At 40.8% G+C, this 13,775-nt stretch overlaps 1 long non-coding RNA gene across 1 annotated transcript; it reads left to right on the forward strand.

Annotated features, from left to right (window-relative positions):
- The first annotated feature begins 11,356 nt into the window (after positions 1-11,356).
- Positions 11,357-12,583, forward strand: LOC135298244 (uncharacterized). Its single transcript, XR_010360261.1, has 2 exons — positions 11,357-11,562; positions 11,877-12,583. It is a non-coding gene; the product is annotated as an uncharacterized LOC135298244 (long non-coding RNA).
- The last annotated feature ends 1,192 nt before the right edge of the window (positions 12,584-13,775 follow it).

Raw genomic sequence — 13,775 nt, forward strand, 5'->3', positions numbered from 1 at the left:
TTCACTGGTTCACAGAACCTCTTGATACAAGGGGTTGCAGGATTGCATTTTGTTCCTGGGGTATATCAGTGCAACAGGATGTCAGTGTAACAGATTGGATGCAGAAATTTTCCTAACCAAAGTCACAGTGCCAGTGATGCTATTAAAGACACGAAAACCTCATGGACTTGGCAGGGAAGCTGCAAGGTAGATATGTTTTAACCTTTTCCCTCAGATTTTGTATGATTTCCAATGGGTGTGACCAGTGACAGCAAAGAGATTGGAAATTCCTTAGTTATAGGATTAGCCCCCATTTTTGCTTAAGCCATTGTAGCTTTGAAGCAGTAAATTCTTGAGGAAAGCATGGCTTATGACACAGAACAAATACAAAAAAGACACCAAAAAATGATGAGCAACCTGGGTGAGCTGCTCCATCCAGTTCTCATCAGAGCAGAGTGACAATGATTGCTGCTGCTCAGGGAGGTCTCTCTGGCCTGGTGGGTGGTGCCAGGACTAGGTGGGGATGGGTGTGTCTCACATAGCAATCAGAGATAATGAACCAGGGACCCTGCCATGGACATAGTCCTGTGTTGTGCCCTGTGCTGTCCTCCCTGTGGATGAGGAGCAGCAGCACAGACTGGTTATTACAAAATGAGAGAAAGAGCCCAGCTTTGTTTCACCTTTTTTGTGAATGACCCCGAGGTGCAGCTGCAGACCCCAGAGGACTTTGAGATCAGCATCTATGGAAATGATGAGCCTGGGCCACCTCAAACTGGGGCAGCTGGGCACTCACACCAGGTGCTGAACAGCAGTACCCCATTAGCAGGCCCCAGTGTCCTGGTTTGTTAGGTCCTGGTATATGATTCATGGTTTAAAATTCTATTTAATTACAGTAATTTGATTTGGCTGGGGTTGGGGGCAGTGTTTGGTTTGTTTCAGACACTTGCATTTTATCTCAGCAGAAAGAGCAGGCAGTGGATGGCAGGAAGGAGAGAGAAATTCTCACAACCATTCCAGTGCAAAGCCATGGATTTAAGTTCAGTGTGGAAGCACTGCAGACACTGAGGGCAGGTGCTCTCCTGAGAAACAGAGCTAGAGCAGATGTAAGAGATAGATTAATTCCTCTGTGCCATATTTAATGCAGAGATACCATCCTGCTCCCAACACAGAATCTTACTTTTCTTCCCAAAATCACTTGAAGCAGGAGCTTTCTTTCTAAAGATACATTCTTCAACATATTTGTTTAAAATTATTATCCTGAAATGGAGCACCAGGTATATAAATTTGAAAGTATTTGCTTTACCAGAACTTGGTTTGTATAAAAATTCTTGAATATGTTTGGAGCCATGGATGTAAAGACACTGAAAGAGAATCTGTACCTGAGTGAAAAAGACAAGACATAGGGGAAAGAAAAGAAGGACCCCACTTTACAGAGACTTGGGACTATTAGCATCACTTGCCCAAGGTCATGGAGACCCTGTAGGGGACTGCACTGGGAGCACCGTGGTCCCAACACAAAATCTTAATTGCCAAATCCAATTTTCCACTTCTCCTTTCATACATTTTTTCTTCATACATTAAAACACTTCACATAAGCTCTCTCCTTTTTTTTTTTGTTTTCCCCCAGGAAGAATAGGAAAAGCAAAGGCTGCAATCCACCCTTGTTAAACTAGGTTGCACAGCCAAACAAATTTAAAATGATATCTCAGCAAGATTCTGCAACCTGTCTGCGACAAATAAAAGGACTTTCACCCTGAAAACATGTGAGTGCTTGGGAGAACTAGCTGAGAGAATTTAGCAAGGTGCCTAATGAAAGAGATGAGCTGCAATATGTATATGCATGAGTTCATGTATTATTTAAACCATTCTGATCAGAATAAGCACAGCACTGAAAGTGTCACCAGTGTTCATGCACTGAATAACTTGCCCTCATAAAGGTGTAATAATGTGCTCATCAGTTTTGTTTGTACTCCCAAAGCAGTAATAGCATAAACAGAAAATAACCCTCTATATTGCACAAAGCACATAAATATAAATCTAATTATATCTTTCCTTGACATTATGGCCAAGAAATGATGATGGTCACTGAAGTATAACAGATGAAATCAAGGGTACTCCAAAAGGCCTTTGTAAAAGTCTGCTTCTATGTTCAAATCCAGCCTGGGATTTAGGGGGTTAAAACATATATAAGGTTGGTTAGCCTGCCTCAGTAACCTGGTGGTGGGTCCTTTATCTGCTAGGTGACAGGTTCAGGTTATATTTTCAAGGATTCTGAAAATGACCCAGAGTGTGCTGCCACACACCACATCTCTGTCCACAGGCATGCCACAGACTGGTAATGAAATCAGAGTGCTGATGGCTCCTGGGAAGATGTCCTATCCTCAGTGGTCCCAAGAAAGATGGTGCTGCATGAGGTGGTGAGAAGGATGAGAAAGGAGAGAAGAAAAAAAATGGGGGAATGAGGTAGTTCTCAAGGCACTCTAAAAAGACCCTGCTGCTGTCCACACACAAAAAGATGAAGCATATTGAGCAAAAAGATGAAGTCATACAAGTTAAAATCAGGGCATAAAACAAACAGAAAGACCATCCACAGATTTCTTTTATTGTACTCAAACGGTTGCCTCAGTGAAAGATTTCTATACTAAACTGACTTATGAGCTGTGATCTCAGTCTTTTGGATTTTTTTATTTTTTATGTGTTAGTGAATTGTACTTTCATGTGGGAAACTTGTGCAGCAGCCTGTTCTTGCTGGTAAAAGTGGTAAGACTCCCACAGGTTTCATTCAAAGGTTCAGGCTGCTAATGATGACTCAATCAATCAATCAGTCAAGAGACGAGAAGGTGCAGAGAGAACCGGAGCCAAAATTGGTTTCAAAATTCAGTGAGCTCATTTGTTCACCAACTGAATCAGATACACTCTCTGGAGTAGTAAGGAAAGAAGCAAATCTCTAGGAGCCGTTGGGTAGGAGCACCATCACTCAGTGATTTCACTGCAGTTCCTGAATGTCAAAAGTTTCAGGAGAGCAGGGGGCAACAGGGTGGTGATGGTTGGGCCCTGGGACAAGAGCAGATGCAGGAGGGATACCAGGACAGGAGAGGTCAAGGTGGCCAGGGCACCACAGGAAATGATTCTGATTTTTGGGGATCCAGAAATGGCAAATGAGCTTGAAATGGCCAGTCAGGGTAGGGGTGGTGAGAGACACGGGTATGAGCTGCCTTAGAAAGATGATCTGGTGCTCTACAGCAGAGTGAAATCAAAGCTAGATCTGTATGAGGTCTACATTTTGGAGAGGAGACCTAAGACCTTTCTCCTCCAGGAAGTACTGTGACAATTCAGTTATGCCATTTGGCTTTTTAGGCTGGAAGTTTAAAGAATGTTACTAATCATCTTATGCTACCAGTAAATGCTGGATACACTTTTCTTCATAGTCTATTATTGAAAGGGGTTGTAGAAAATTACAACTCTCATCTTTCTCTGAAAAGAACTATTTGCAACTGTCAAGATTTTTTTTTTGCTTTTTTTAAACTAAGACCTTGAAAATTAGCTTATATACTAATTACACTGAAGCAGCTCATAAAGTTTGAGGAAGAAATGCACAATAAATGCTTATTTACCCTGCAACTGTATGTTTCACTAGATCTGTTCCATTTTCCCTCTTTAAGATATAAACAGTAATAGAAAATGTGAAGACATAAATGAGGTATTTATAGCACAGAAAAACACAAGGTTTCTCTATAATACAGGCATGCTTAGACCCAAGTGAAAAATCGCTAAATAATGAAAGGTGCATTTAAACCAGATATATTTAAAACAGTATTTTAATAAATGGAGCAAGGTATAACTGACACAAGCATATCTACATTGTTTTGTGTCTGCAGGTTTCCAGTTACGCAGAACAGCTTGTAGTCTTTAATATTTCAAACTCAGAAGGGAAGAGGCTTTAAAAAAGGGAGGAAAAGAAGAGAATATAAAAAGCTACCCAGCACTCTGTATACTATTGGGTCTTGTCTCTGCTTTTTTTCCTCACTCTCTAACATCCTAAATCTTCAAGATCAGAATGTTTAAGTCCAGATGCTTCCATAATCAGATGAATATCAGTTCAGTGCACCCCAGTGATGCTGCTCAATGAATGAAATTATGCTTGCTTTGATCAAGGCTTTATGAACTTCCCAGTTTAAGTAAATCTTGGTATTACAGGCTCTGTGTATATTCACAGTCTCCATGCCCAAGAAATAGACAAATAGACTTGCCATTTTGTTGTCTCTCTATTGTCCAGAAGACTGGCTATTGTTCTGTATGTAAGATCATTAATTGGGTAAGATTTATGGAATTGAGATTAAGGCTCAGGAAATTTGCATGTGATAACCAGCTCTGCAAAAGGCTTTGTTCAACCAGAACATGATGTCACAGTGTGGACACCTTTTCTGGGCTCTGGAATCTCTTTCCATAGCTGGTGAATGGCTTCTTTCAGCACTGACAGCAGCACCTCCACCCTCAGTCAGTACCAAGAGCTCTCTGATGAAGCACAGTTGGAGAGCAGGAGGATCAGCAAGAGGCCAAGAGCCTGGGAATGAGGGGGAGCCACCAGAACCCGTGCAGAGAAAGGCTCTAGGACCTCCATCAAAACAGGCAGTGTCCTCCAGTGAAGCACACTCTGGTCACACAGGATGACAAGGGAACAGGGGATATTCACAGGACTAGCATTTCATTAAAGGAATGCCCCTTTGATGAATGCATCTTCAATAAAGAAGCGTCTGTGCCTCACACAAAATAGGAGAAAATGTATTTTTCCACTTGAGCTTGGGTTATGTATTAATAATGGAAGACTTTCAAGATGGAAAATGATGAATATATGCAAAGTCTCGCCACAATTTCAGTAAGGCTTTTTAATTCAAAGAAAGCAAAAAAAAACCCTGTAATGTGAGCTGTCTAGACTCTCAAGAGGAAGTGGAGAGCAGTTATAGTTTTTTTTGACACAAATGTCTAAAATGATTTATACATTATCCTCAGAAAGGGCTTATTTTTATCAGATAACTATAGAATTATCTTGATTACGCTTTTATAGTGGAGATAGTTAAATATACAGTGAATTTCTGTGAAGTGAATCCTATTCTACTTTCCAAGAATCACTGTGTTTATCTCCATATCTTTAAGGACCTTAAATTGTGCAAAGGTTTAACTTGGTCAGTCCTTTGACACCTAAATGAAAGCTGGAGGTATTAAACACCTAAATATCCATTTGAATAACATGCAACAGTTTGAAAGAGCAAGAAAAACAGGGTTGAACTGGGATAATGCAGAGATCAGCCTCTTTCTGGTTTTCTGTTTCTCCTAAGAACATAAAGAATTGACCAGTTTGTTTCAGTTTGGCAAGAGTCAGTAATTCAATAACATGCCATATAATGATGAATATGCCAGAGTCAGAAATCAATGACAGAGAGTGTAAAACTTTAAAAAGTTGGTGAATTATTTAGGTGTCTCTCTTAACTGAGCATTTTTTTCCAGGCATGTTTTTGAGTAGCAAAGTGTGTTTGGAGAGCTGGCTATTTTTTTTTTCTCAGTCTCTGCATCTATTTCTCTATCTGCCCAAAAGTCCAGTTAGCTGCAGCTAAGGGCACAGGCAGGAGATTTAACATAGATGAGTCAGAAAGGCTTAACAAGTTACCACCAATCTCCTCAGCTGACACCATTCTCCATCACAGGCTGGGTTTTTCCCCCCCTCAAAGACAAGGCAAAATGTATGAGCCTCAACCTCATTCATTATTGCTTAAGCTCAGACACAGAGGTCTTGAGGCAATCTCCAAGCACAGTCACATGTAGATACAGTGGCTCAGTTAATACATAATAGCTTTAAAGAGCTTCTGGAATTCAATCCTATGGCCCTACTTCAACACAGACTGCCATTGTTCTTCAGTAATTTAGCTCTTCATACCCACTCTGCTGGCTTTCATCTTGCCTTTGATGAGGCAAAGCCAATGTGAAACTGTCACTGACAGCAGTATTGTTCCAGGGTATGCTCCTTTCTCACCCTGTACAGAAGAAGGCAGAAGAGAAGAAGCCCCAATATCAGTAATTGGAGCTAAATTAGATACAGTTACACTGACATAGTGCTTTCTGCTCGTTATTTTATCCCTCATTTCTTCCTAACTTTTCTCACTACAAGCAAGTTTTACCCAGTCTAAGCAGCTTTTCTGCTAGTAAATGTGTTGGCACAATTTTTAAACTATTTCTGCATCATAAACACTAGCATAGACTGTACTTCTACTAGTAAATACAACTACAATCAGCCTTCCTAAAGAGCTCAGATCATAATGGCTCACATTCCTGGGTGCTTTTGAAAGGTGGACTTCAAGGTGTCTTCAGGGTTTGAAACAAATCTAATATTTATTGTGAAGGTGCTTTAGCAAGAATAGAGATCCTGTGTCTCTCATAGAGGAAGATGAATGAAGCCAGGGACAAAAAAGGAAGGTGAGATTGCCCTCTTTCCCCTATGTGTCAGTTATATATATCCTCTAAGGAGGTGGAGGACAAAGCAGAGAAATCTGCTTTGGCAGGAGGCAGCTGATCCAAGATGAGGCACTTTACATTATCTCTTATTTGGAATTCCTGTCCTTCCCTCAGACATATCCCTTTCTGCTACTATAGAACAGTTACCTGCTCAGAGATCTGTCTCAGTCCCTAAACAAGAGATGGGACAAGCCTTTGTGAAACAGTGCAAAACAAAACTAGAAGGACTGATTTAATTTCTCCCACCTATTTTGACTTGAGGGGCTGTAAAGCACTGTGGAAGATTCTTTGTAAAATAAGGTGCTTTCCTATATTGTATTCATCCTGTTAACCTTTTAATCCCACCAACTTTACATTCAGCAGATTTATTGCCACCATTTTGGTTGTGAACTTGCAAAAGGACTCAATTCATCTATAACTTAGTCCTGTCAGTGCTGTCTGTTGCTGTAGTAACACAGTAGTGCTATACACCTTCAGGAATCAGTGCTGTAGAACTGCTGACTTTTCTAATAAGGAAAAAAAAAAGGAAGATAAAACACCCTTTGATTACATCTATCATTCTTTGTGTTGAAGTCCTGTAACAATGGAACTTTAATGTTCCCTCTGAAATAAAAAGAAAAAAAGAGAAAACAGGACTTTCTCCATTGTGTGAGGTTGAAGGAAGGTCTCAACTTTAAATCCCCGTGACATGGACATATACTGCTGTGCTCAGTTTCATGCTGGTACAGTCACAAAAAATTGTAATGAAGTCTACAGAGTTATGCTGACATAAAATCCTCTGAGCAAGGCTGGAATCAAGCATCTAACTTCTGTAAAGTTGCATTGGCTGTTATTCCTGTGGGCTAACCTGAAGACATATTCTGGCCCACCCAGAAAAAGTAACTTTCTTCCTCTGCAATGGCTCCGATGTTTGGTGGTGGATAAAAACCTTTGCTTGTGGCAGGAGCCTTGTTAACCAAGAACATCTTCCTTTCATCCTGCTTGTGTTTCCCACTGCGTATGCTGGAAAACTGGACAATCAAGAAGATACCTATTCCCAAGCAGGGCAAATTCAAACATAAAATTTAAGTAGCAATTTAAGTATTTGCTGCAGTGTGGTTTTCTGCCTCCTTTGTCCCACTGAACACAACAGCAGGGTTACAACTGTACTTGCAGGCACAAGTTGTGTCAGTGCCTGGACAAACACACACTGGAACAGGCAGAAAGATCAGACTGAACAGTAGATGCTGCAGAAATTATAATTCCTCTCCACATTTATCCTTACATGGGTGTAGGTATATTAGGAAAATTAATGCTCTCTAAACGTACTCAATAATGGCAATATGCTGGTGAATAAAATTCAACAGACAATTATTGAATTTTATCTAGATTAAAAAGCTTAGAAGAAGCGACTCTCCCTTATAGTAACATTTCATGTGTTGCAAATACTGTTATTTTAATGAAAGCCTTGGGCTTTGCAGTCTGAGTCATGTATTTGGAGTGCTTGAAATGGACACCACTGTAGCACAAAAAAAATGACTGGACAATATTAATGGGTTTCTCGTTAGCTTTGCATTTTATGGGCCTTTTGTGTAAGTTTTCCCAGATTCCTTGAAAACTCCAATTAGAATGATTTACCATCCTGATGCTCAATTCTTTGAAACTTGTTTACATCATATAAGAGAGTGAAAGATGATTATGATTTACCCCAAAATTTGATTATCATTTGATTGTTCATTCCCAACATTAGGAAAAAAAATCAAAGCAAAGAATCTCCAAAAAGCTAAACATACGTGAAAAGCATATGCAGTGACATAAGCAATTCTCTGCTTCCAGAAATTCCTGGTGGATGATAGTGGGAGTACTGAGGAAATGTGGTTGTTCAGTGGAGGAGCTGCAGCTGACAGTGTTCAATACACATCTGAAAGAAGTGAATGAATCAGATTCAAGTGGAGCCCTGGGATCACCCTGTAGTGGAGACTGAGCACACCCCATAAAAATGAAATTGCTGGTGCTTTGCCATTGCCTCTAGAGGTGCTGTGACTTTCTCCCTGTTGCAGAAACCAGAGCTGTGAAAAAAGATTGGCTGTCCAACCTGCACTGAGCTCAGGGCCACCCTCAATCCTAGGCTGTCAGACCATACATAGCATTGCAGAGTTTTTTAAAACAATTTCGAAAACCAAAGTGTCCTGTTTGTACAGTTTTGTTAGTCTGCATTATTTATGGCTTCAAAGTCAGGACTTTCACATCTCACTAGTCTGCCAAAGTAAAAGCAAATTGTGAAAGGCCACTGAGGACTGCAAAAGTAAATTATGCAGCCACACTAGCCTATTGTCCATCTTAAGCCAGATTGGTTTTAGGGTGTTTGGATTGGCTTTTCTTTATTCAGGGTTCAGGATGTTTATTCAGGGATGTAGCCTCCCTCTCAATCTGCTCTCCATAGCACTTTCTAATATAGTGATTTATTTTAGGTGCTATGGACTCTCAGAGAGAAGAAAAAAAAGAAATCTCTCCTCCCACCTAAATGAATGGGAATTTTGCCTCAAAGTATGTATTAGTGCAAAGTTCTACTTTTGAGCCAGGGGCTTTGCTAGTGTGCAGCAGTGTCTGTGCAATGGATTAGTAATCACTGAAAGTTTTCAGTGGGGAGCAGAACAGCATAAGATGCAAAGCTGTGCTCACATTCAAGTCTGGCTAAGCTGCCCAACAGAAAGGCAACAGATTATTTTCTTCACAAGCACTAAACATTCACTGAGGATATGTGGTAATTTCCACCAAGAATTAGATGAACAACAATTCAAGTTTATTTTTGAAGTCTCTAAAATTCTAAATTGGCTTAGATGATAGCAAAATGTCAATATGTCTAAAAACTATAAATTCATATTTCTGTTGCTGAATTGAACTGTTTTCAAATGAAACTGAACTGTTTCTGAAAAAAACCCCAACTTATGTTAACAGAGAATTTTTATTTCTATAATTATCAACTTTTAGCAAATCTTAATAAAAATAGACTTCTCAAGATGCTTTTTAGAACTTAGGCAAAACTTATAAGCATCTACTTACACACAAATATGGTCATTTACAAGAACTCAGATTTTAAAATCTTCTAGTGTTAGTCTATATTGTCAGTCTTTGATGCCTAACACTTAGAAATCTAAAAGAATTAATGATGACTATTCAGAATACTTGTATAAAATGTTCATAATAATATGCAGTGTGCCAGGGGGAAGTGTAATCACTCTGTAGTTAAAAGCAGCAATGAAGTCTCAATCTTAATGGAAATGGCAGCTTTCCTGTCTGCAGCAGTTACAAGAAAAGATCTCGAAATGTAGCCCAATCTCTTGTGGCTTTCCATGATATTTTTAACACTGACTACATGGGGAAATGTATTGCAATTAATTCCCATACAGGAATGAACTTATTTTGGTGAGAACTGTGTTAGAGAAGACTGTCAAAACTTTGTTTAAAAGCAGACCTCTCTTGAAAAATCTGGATGTAGAGTTTCCAAAAGACTGGATTTGTTCAGTGTGGTTCCTCCTCTGAGCAGTGGCTGAATCCATTTCTGCCCCAGCCCTTTCTCCCAGTTCACGCACTCCAGCAGCTCCAGGTTTGCTTCCACAATACTCCTCCAAGTTACAATTGCATAATTGCTGATCTCGGTGTTGGTGACATGGCTCCCTCAGACAGTGCCTACCTAAAAATACTTCCATATTTAACCTATTCAAAGGAAACAAGCCTTTTAAACTGATTATTTTTAGGTTTGAAGAGAAGGGTTAAGGGGATGCTGTGCAGCAGTGCGGTGGTTAAAGAGGAAGATGAGGGCCAGAATTAAAGGTGCTGAGTCTTGTGAAAATACAAGGGAGGCCTTTATGGCTAACAGCAATTGTCATTTGAGGATGGGTACTAAAAATAACCTACTTTTTTTTTCTTGCAGTGAGTTGTTACAAGCACACTGGAGTATACCAATGCCCAAAAGATGTTTTCAACACCGAAGTTTTATTTAAGATCAGGTGTACAGTTCTGAACCAACTCAGCTGTTCCCACTCCCTACAATTAGCTTCACAGAGCACTCTGCACCAAGAACTAGACACTTTGCAGATTAAATTAAACACATTAATTAAACAAAGAATTAAACAAACCTAAGCACTAACTGATACTCAGTCTGTGTGGCCAGACTACAAGAGGTTCAAAGAAAATCCTGAAATATGACATGGACATCAGGTCCACAGTATCAGATACTATGACCTACAAATTTATTCTTACTGGGCTATGCTTGCTAGGGCAGATGTAACCTATGAGTCAAATCCAGCAACCCATATTTAGACAAAGCTCTTAAAATAGATGAGAGACTGCTGTAGGTGATGACTGTTATACTTGTACTATCAACATTTTGAAAGACTTCCCTAAAAAGAGCCTGAAGACAGGTATAAATGAGCTTCCAAACAAATTTAGCCTTAAGGAAAACTGAGCACAAACTTGCTTTTCCCCAGCACCACCCAGCAACACACCAAGACTTAAATTAATTACCTAAAATTCCTCTGCTTGAAATATGGAGATTTGCTGGTAAGCATGAGATGAGACCTGCTTGGTTTTTGGGGTTTTTTCTTCATTTCTCTCACTGGATGATATTCTTTTCCTTTTCCCTGGACTTGCCCATAAATCAAATATAAGTGACTAAATATCCATCTCTGTATTGGCTGACAGCAATCCTGAATCTAAAGGAAAACCTTTGTAGAACTAGCTCACAGGTAGAGTGAAGGGTCTGGTAACTACAGTGAGCTCTGTGCTTGCTGTCAGGACAGCCCTTCTGCCAGGTGGGCTGACGTAACAAACCTGCTCCCTCTCCAGGTGTAATCAGCAAGGAATTAAACCACCTGAAAGGCTGATTAGAAGACAGTGGCAGATGGGGTAAGATTTCCCAGGGGTGTGTGTCTGCATTATTGTTTTCTTTAAGAGTTTTAGGTCTTCTGCTGAAACTTGTCTCTGTCCCTATGGTTTAATGAAGTCTGTTGCTGGATCTGATCAGGAATCAATTTTCAGGTCCAAACCTTTGAGGCCTGATGTCCTAGAAAGTCAGGGATCCCATACAGTTTTGGGGTGAGTTTAATGCCTGTGGAAGGTTTTCTCTGCCTAGTCTCCTTCCCCAGGCACAGGAGGCCTGAGCTTCTCCTCTCTGGTGCGAAGCACAGGAAGGCAAAGTGCTAAAGGAACACGGAAGTAACTCCTAATGAAATTCCTGAACTGTCTATGCCACCACCTTTTTTGAGAAACATTTTTTTCCTTTGTGGCATTTAGTTACTAAGGAAAATCTGTGCCTTCTCTTGCTTTGCCAAACCACGAGCCCTGGGGCTTCCCCAAGCAGTCCAGGTTGTGAGACCCTCATGACTGAATTTCCCCCCCTCTTTCTGTAGCCACACAAGAGCAGTGCCTGCAGCTCTCACGTCCCATCCTCCTCACACCTGCCCATCCTGAGAGGGTGCCGAGGCCAAGACAATCCTGAAAAGAGTGGAGGTTTCTCACCTGGACCTGCAGCCACAGTTTCTCTTTGAGATGATGCTCGCTGTGGTGGAACATCTTTTGGGAGCCACTCCACAGAGCAAGCTGCTGTACTATTCCTAGAAAATGTATCTCAATTTCAAAGGGAAAATGGAGGTTTTATGGAAACAGCTGATCAGCTGTCATGCAGCAGGTGGTTTGTGTGAAGCCTGCCCAGCTCCCCAGCTTGGAGGACACCTGAACTGCAATCTGGCTGCTGGTCCTGGAAAAGCCAATGCAGCCTCACAGCCTGTGCCTCTGTTCCATCAGCTGCATCCCAAACTCTGACTATAATAGAAGTATTTTGCTGTTTATCATCCAATAAATGCTTACTGGCTTGTAGTTAGGCTCACTCATAAGAGTCCAGCCAGCGTGCCAACAGTTATTTTTAGCTGCCCAAATTCCATTTCCCTGTGTTATTTCCTGCAACCAGACTGACACATTCCCATTTTGATAGCCTTGCTGTTGGTCCCTGTGCTTGCTGACAAATGAGCTCATGCCTTTATTGTTTACCAAAAGGATGTTTTTGAGGATTACTGACCTGGATTTTTAAATCTCTCAAGTGTATGCCAGCATGAAATTACTGTTCTTAAAGGCAATTTACTCACTGAAAATCCCACATCCTTTGAAATAACTCTACCATTTGTCTTCTTTAAAATACCCTCAGTTTTTTCAAGATTGTCTACCACAGTCAAGTCCAAGTGGAGGAGCAATGTCATATGGAAATCTGTTTGTTCTGAACACAGTGATCTAAAGCTTCCTCGTGAGGGGAAGCAGAGGGGTAGAATCTGACCTCTTCTCTTGATGACCAGAGAACTGATCCAAGGAAATGGCCTGAAGCTAAACCTCAGGGGAGGTTTAGTTTGGATATCAGGAAAAGGTTTTTCACCCAGAGGGTGGCTGGGCACTGGAACAGGCTCCCAGGGCAGTGGTCACAGCACCAAGCCTGACAGAGCTCAAGAAGCATTTGGACACAGCTCTCAGGCACTTGGTGTGATTCTTGGGGTGTCCTGTGCAGGGCTGGGAGCTGGACTTGATGGTCCTGATGGGTCTCTTCCAACTCAGCTTATTCTATGATTCTGTAAAATTAAGATATTTGTGTAGCAGCAAGTGACTGAGAAAGAAAAAGCACGGGGCCAGACTTTCTCTCACAGAAGTTAGAGTTGGTGGCTGAAGTCTGTCAAAAAGCTTCAGCAGGAAGGAACCTCCAAAGTAAGCAGGTAAAGGACTGGTTGAGTTCCGGCCCTGTGTCTGACAAAACTGAGCTCATCTGTATCTTTTCTGGAATTTCTACTTCTAAGCTTAATCTGTGGGGGATGTTTCTGGTTTCATGAAGTGACAACCAAATCAGTGGCAGTCCATCCAGATGAATCAGAGGCTGGCAGGCAAGCAGTTTTATCATTCCCAAGCATTTATCAATTTGTAAATTGAATTAAATGCAGTATGGACTTCTCTTTATCCCCACTCCCATGAGAGCCAGAAACATTTTAACACTGAAATACTTACAGACTTAAAAAAAGTAGGGGCTTTAAAATAACCACATAGCATGCATTCCAAATAAAATTATACTGACAAGGGTGCCTGACCCAGAAAAATAGTTCTAAGCACCTCTGAACAGGCCTGTACTGAACTTAAAAGCAAATTTCTGCAATCAAAATGAAAATCAGATCCAGAACCCCAATTTAAAACTGTTTCATTGAACTATAAAGAAGTCACATAGGAGGAATTAACAAACACAGCTGCCATTCACAGCCTATGTCAGCTTTTTTTCCGTT

The sequence above is a fragment of the Passer domesticus genome, chromosome 3, assembly GCF_036417665.1.
Source record: "Passer domesticus isolate bPasDom1 chromosome 3, bPasDom1.hap1, whole genome shotgun sequence".
NCBI classification, from domain to species: Eukaryota; Metazoa; Chordata; class Aves; order Passeriformes; family Passeridae; genus Passer; species Passer domesticus.